We start from the raw sequence: 6,950 nt of genomic DNA, 5'->3' as shown, positions 1-6,950 counted from the left end.
AAAACAAGAATAATGATCAATACTAAAATTTGCGCAAGAATTTAAAATTTACTATGGGTTAACTATATAAATACACTATGTCCGGACATGGATTTTATGAAACAACGTTAGCTTTAGCCTTTATGCATTTATCGTATTTTGAGTTTGGGATATTTTTCAGGTGATTGAACAGATTAGTTGTTACCCTGCAAGACACATACACACGCCTCTGCTGCACACATACTGTATGACCTGAAGTCTACACTAGAGATGCTCATGGTAACAATAAAAAAAACTAAGACCGATTAATACTAACTAATTAGGTACTTACTCCACTCATGTGTGTGTGTTGACATGTGCAACACGACGGTCCTCCCCACCTCAAAAAAACCCCTAAAACTCCAGTTTTCTCGATTGCGGCTCCTTTCCACAGTAAGTTAATGGAGTATAACGTCAATATGTTGCCGAGTCCACAGGTTGCGTGAGGCACCGAGTGTGACACAACATGGAACAACAAGTGCGCACAGCTGACGTGACCCACATGAATCCAAACCTGGGCCGACCTGTTTGGAAACAGGCACTGCAAATTGGCTGGCGGCTAGGTTGACCGAGGATTTCGGTGTGAAGGCTGCTTGACCATGCTGCAGGTGAGGAGACGGTGCAAGCTCACGCAACGTTGCTGCGGGTAATGAAATGGTGAATGTGCCGAGTAATAAACACCAATGTGCTCCTTTGGAGTGCACACGGTCCACGAATGGAGCCAGGCATAAAGAGCCCTTCACTGAGAGGGCGCTCACATTGAAAGCAGCCGTAAAAAGGAAAAACGTGCCGAGCGCAGTGATAGAGCGTACACTTACATCAGAATCAACATGGAGGGACCAGAACTGATAGTCTATGGATGTACTCATACTGCCAGCTCGGGCGGTTTCAAGCTCACAGCAGATTTTTTTTACTGAGATTTATGTAATTTATTATATCAAAATAAAAGTGAATTAACTTTTTTTGGTTGGTTTGTGATTGCTGTACTTACTCTTATGGATGTAATATTTCGCCAAAATAATCAAGAGATTTACAGTATTTACAAAAAAGCATTTTCTTTAGAATATTTTTTTTTTAAAACACAAGATAATATCCTCCATTTTCAGTGCAAAGTCTTTGTAAAGATGGATAATGATAAATTGACTGAAGTCTTTCCAGAAAGTCTTTGAGTGTGAGCAGGACCAGAAGAGGTGTTTGCACTGTTTCCGGTCGGTTCCACAAAAACAACAACTCACATCAATGTCTCTTTTAAACTTGGTCATGCAATGTTTGGCTGGGTAGTACTTATGTAATATTTTAAAAGGCACTTCTTTTACCTTATTGGTGATCAGATACTTATTGGGGATTGACCAAACTTTTTTCCAGTTTATATCAGCTATAAAACTGTTCCAGTATGATTTAATGTACGAGATAGAAATGACATCCTTCTGAGATAAACTCCGAATCTTCTTGTTACTGTTTTTGGATTGAGTAAAGCAGATTATACCAATTTCTGTCACTAAAGGACTAGGGAGAGAAAAAGGGTGGGGCAAAAAGTTCTTTCTAAAGAGCATTTGAATACTTATGGATATGGCATCAAATAGAATGGCATATTGTTTCGGAGAGATTTCTCCAAAGCCAAAACTTTTAAATATTTCAAATAAATAGGACCATTCAACTCTGTTGAATGCTTTTTCAGCATCTAGAGACAGTAATGCTGTATCTACTGTATCTCTTTCTTCAAATATTATATTTAGAATTCTCCTGACGTTATGAAAACCTTGCCTACCTTGTACAAAGCCATTTTGATCTTTGTCAATAATATTTGGAATTATTTTCTCCAGTCTTCTGGCTATTATTTTACTTAAAATTTTTAAATCCTCATTTAGAAGACTAATCGGCCTTAAGTTTTCGCATTTGTTATTTGGTTTGCCCGGTTTTGGCAACAAAGTAATTAGTGCTCCCCTTAAAGACATTGGAAGGATTCCATTGAAAAAAGACTCCTAAAACATTTCTAATAATGCTGGCATCAGTCTATGTTTGAACATTCTATAAACCTCAATGGTGTCCCATCTGGTCCAGGGGTTTTTCCTCCTTTGATACTGTCAATAGCCATAGATAATTCCACCAAAGTTATGTATTTCTCTAGTTCTTTCTTAATAACTTCTGATATCTTGGGAATGTGAATGTTGTCCAGGAAATTATTCATTTCAGATGTGTTGACCTATTTCCAAACTATAAAGTTTTTCGTAAAATGTTTTGAAATTTTCATTTATTTCAACCGGGTCGACAACATTTTCGCCATTATCATTCTGTAATGAGGCTATAAGTCTTTCATTTTGAAGTTGTTTGATGCGCCATGCCAGCACTTTGCAAGGCTTTTCACCCTGATCATAAAATGTCTGTTTATGCTGTAATAAGCTTATAAAGTTCTTGTTGAAGATTGTTCGTTATATTGAGTTCTCAATCGGAGTACTCTTTGGTGGGTATCTTGAGAGCCTGACTGGTAGTATTTGTCTTCTAGTATCTTTATTTCTGCCTCTAATGATTTTGTTTTCTTGTAGGTTTCTTTAGCTTTAGCGCTAGTAATGTCAATTATTTGTCCCCTAATAAAGGCCTTAAACACTTCCTATCTGATACTTCTTGAAGTTTCTATCGTATTTGTTTCAAAATAATATCTAATCTGTTCATCTAAGAAAGTAACAAAGCCAGTATCTGACAACCATTTTGTTTTACAGTGGTATGCAAAAGTTTGGGCACCCTTGTAAATGTTCATGATTTTCCTTAATAAATAATTGGTTGTTTGGATAACAAATTCCAGTTAAATTTATCATATAGGAGACAAACACAGTGATATTTGAGAAGTGAAATAAAGTTTATTCGATTTACAGAAAGTGTGCTAGAATTATTTAAACAGAATTAGGCATGTGCATAAGTTTAGGCACCACAAAAGAAAAACAATACTTAATATTTTGTAGATCCTCCTTTTTCTGAAATAACAGCCTCCAAACGCTTCCTATAGCTTCCAATTAGGGTCTGGATTCTGGTGGGAGGTATTTTGGACCATTCTTCTCTGCAGATCATCTCTAGTTCAGTCAGGTTTGATGGTTTCCGAGCATGGACCGCCCGTTTTAAAGCACACCATACATTTTCAATAATATTCAGGTCTGGGGACTGAGACGGCCATTCCAGGATGTTGTACTTGTTCCTCTGCATGAATGCCTTAGTAGATTTTGAGCAGTGTTTAGGATCATTGTCTTGTTGAAAGATCCAGCCCCGGCGCAAACTTCAACTTGTCACTGATTCCTGGACATTGTTCTCCAGAATCTGCTGATATTGAGAGGAATCCATGCGCCCCTCAACTTTAACAAGATTCCCAGTGCCTGCACTGGACACACAGCCCCACAGCATGATGGAACCACCACCAAACTTTATTGTAGGTAGCAAGTGCTTTTCTTGGAATGCTGTGTTCTTTTCCCGCCATGCATAACGCCCCTGGTTATGCCCAAATAACTCTATTTTAGTTTCATCAGTCCACAGCACCTTGTTCCAAAATGAAGCTGGCTTGTCCAAATGTGCTTTAGCATACCTCAAGCGACCCCGTTTGTGGTGTGTGCAGAGAAAAGGCTTTTTCCGCATTACTCTTCCATACAGCATCTCCTTGTGTAAAGTGCGCTGAATAGTGGAACGATGCACAGTGACACCATCTGCAGCAAGCTGATGTTGTAGGTCTTTGGAGCTGGTCTGCGGGTTGACTGACTGTTCTCACCATCCAGCGCCGCTGCCTTTCGGAGATCTTTCTTGGTCTTCCACTTCGGGCCTTAACTAGAACTGTGCCTGTGGTCTTCCAATTCCTCACAATGTTCCTCACAGTTGAAACTGAAAGCTTAAATCGCTGGGATAGCTTTTTGTATCCCTCCCCTAAACCATGATGTTGAATAATCTTTGTTTTCAGGTCATTTGAGAGGTGTTTTGAGGCTCCCATGTTGCCACTAATCAGAGAAGATGCAAAGAGGAAACACCTAGAATTTTCCTACTTAAATACCCTGACTCATGATTGGATTCACCTGTGTATGGAGATCAAGGATCACTGAGGTTACCAAAACAATTTTGAGTTCCAATAATTAGTGCTAAGAGTATTAAAATCAATAAGATGCAAGGGTGCCTAAACTTATGCACATACCTAATTTTGTTTAAATAATTCTAGCACACTTTCTGTAAATCATATAAACTTTATTTCACTTCTCAAATATCACTGTGTTTGTTTCCTATATGATAAATTTAACTGGAATTTGTTATCCAAACAACCAATTATTTATTAAGGAAAATCATGAACATTTACAAGGGTGCCCAAACTTTTGCATACCACTGTAAATCTTCATTTGGAAATATCACTAGACAAATTGGGATCATAATAGACTAAAGAGTTTGGGGCATGGTCTGACAAGAGTATGGCATCATAGGAAACCTCTTTTATTTTACATTTTAGTAGTGTTGAAACAAACAAAAAAATCTATGCAAGAATACGACTGGTGTGTACCGGAGAAACATGAATATTTTTTTCCATTGGGATTATCTCCCCTCCAAACATCATTTAGACTCATTTCTTTCATGAAATGATGAATTACACCACTGCTTCTTGGATGTGACTGTCAACTCCCAAACTTTTGTTTTTTTGTGGATCCAAGGTGCAGTTAAAATCACCTGCCATAATATAAGCACCAGATAAAGAAGATATAGTAAGAAACAGGTTTTGAAAAAATGTGGGTTCGTCTGTGTTTGGAGCATATACATTTATCAAAACTAATTATTCCATGAGAACCCTCCCCTGAATAATCAAGTATCGCCCTGCCTTATCTATGATAACGTTTTGAATTTGTAGTGGAATTGAGCTATGGATCAAAGTCATGACACCCCTTGCTTGAGAGGTAAAGGGAACTGACAGAATTTTACCCTTCCACCTCCTCCTCACTTCAAGTTCATCCTCATGCGTTAGATGGGTTTCTTGAAGGAATACTATATTAGATTGTAATGTTTTGATCCTGTTCATAACCTGTTTGACCTTTTTCATTTTTTGTAGCCCTCTGCAGTTCCAGGATGTAATTCTAACCTTAAAATCAACCGACATATGAACCAACTGTTTTAAATCTTTCCAACACTTTCAGTAATTTCAAACTGAACAAAGAATTGAAAGAACAAAAATAAAAATAAAAAGATAATTCCCCCCCGCCATCGTTCATCCACCTGTCAGGTGTTCCCCACCTTCATACTGTATATTGGACCTCCAGAAAGCAAAAAGTTGTTCCACACAACATGAGGAACAGTATAGCTGTACTGATTCAAGAATCAAAAATAAAAAAAGACTAACAGATTAAGTGCAACTGCTCTGCCACTGCCATTCAGAAATGTATTTTAAAATAACCCAGCAACAAAACCGCTCCACATTTGCTTAATTAAACAGTACATATTAAACCAGAGAATTGTACCCTATCATAGACAGGGGATGAAGAGCAAACAGAACCCAGTAAAACAACTTAACTAACTTTCACTGTACTCTCCACTCCCCTCCACACTGTATCAAAATATCAGTACAATGTTCATTCAGTTGTTCAGAATTACGTTTATGACGGTGTCGTCGGTTGTCAATACCTACATCTTGATGATTATCCGACTAATTCTTTTTAACAAACCGTTCGGCTTTGTCGGCGCTGCTGAAGATGTGTGAGCGCTTCTTGTAGGTGTAGGAGGGATCATACCGTACCGGAGCCCCATTGAACGGAGTTGTTGTCTCACTTCCTCAAACTCTTTTAGCTTCTTGTGCGCCTCCGCCGTCGTGTCTTGGTAGAACCACACCGGCTGATTCTTGTAGAGGATCTGCCTTTTCACCCGCGCCGCCCTCACCACTGCTTCTCCGTCTTTGTAATTCAGAAACTTCAAACCCGTCTGGTTGCCAACTCTCCAGAAATCCACAGGAGTCTTCGCCTTCCGCACCCTCAGGTAGATTAACGAGCCGTACATTGGAGCAGCGCAAACGAGTTTCCAGGTCCAACACACTCTCTTCCAAGTCTTTCTTTTCCCCCTCTAGCATTTTCATCTTCCCTTGGAGCGTTGTCACATCGTCTTCTGTTATTGAGATCCTCGTCTCTGCCTGTGTGAGTCTTTCTGAGCACTCTGTAATGTCTCTCCTTACACCTTCAATCGTGGACATGATGTTGTCGAATTTGGAAGAGACCTCAGTCTTCATAGTGTTAATAGCCACCAGTATTGTTGTCAAAGAGGTGCCGGACTCTTCCCCAGCAGTAGTAGTGTTTCCCTCCGGCTGTTTCTCGGGACTGGAGCCAGCAGCGGGGCAGATGCCCGCGCTAGCTTTCATGTTAGCGGCGAGCTTAGCCTTAGCGGATGAAGTCGTGAAACTCATCAGGTCTGTTTGATGTGTCCGGCCGCAATTTGTCTTTCTTTGTTTCATCAGTGTTTACTTGGGCTTTGACGTTGCAGTTGAGCTGAGAGGCGCTTAGAATGAAGCTTTCAGAAAGGATTTGAAGGGTTGAGTAGCATAACAGTCTTACACGCGTCTACTCAGCAAGCCACCATAACCGGAAACCTCTTTATTTATTTGATAGTTGAAAGCTTTGTTTTCCTCTATTTAACACTGAGCGAGGAAATTAAAATCAGTTTGTTTATATGCTGGGATATTTGGCAGACTGCTTTCAAACTAGTATCATATAGGGATCAACCGATATGGATTTTTTTTCCCATCGCCTTAGCCGATGACCGCTTGGGACTGCCGATATTTGGAGCCAATACTACTTTTTTGCTCCTTCAATTTACATTCATTCATAAAAATTACACAATGGTGATAACAAATGGTACAAGTCTCATTCTTTAATAAAGGAGCATTTATTGAAATTAACAAAGGTGAGGTAGAACGACACCAAATAAAAAAATATTTTACT

The sequence above is a fragment of the Gouania willdenowi genome, chromosome 18 (genome assembly GCF_900634775.1).
Source record: "Gouania willdenowi chromosome 18, fGouWil2.1, whole genome shotgun sequence".
In the NCBI taxonomy this organism is placed as follows: Eukaryota; Metazoa; Chordata; class Actinopteri; order Blenniiformes; family Gobiesocidae; genus Gouania; species Gouania willdenowi.
This window is presented reverse-complemented; position numbering follows the sequence as displayed.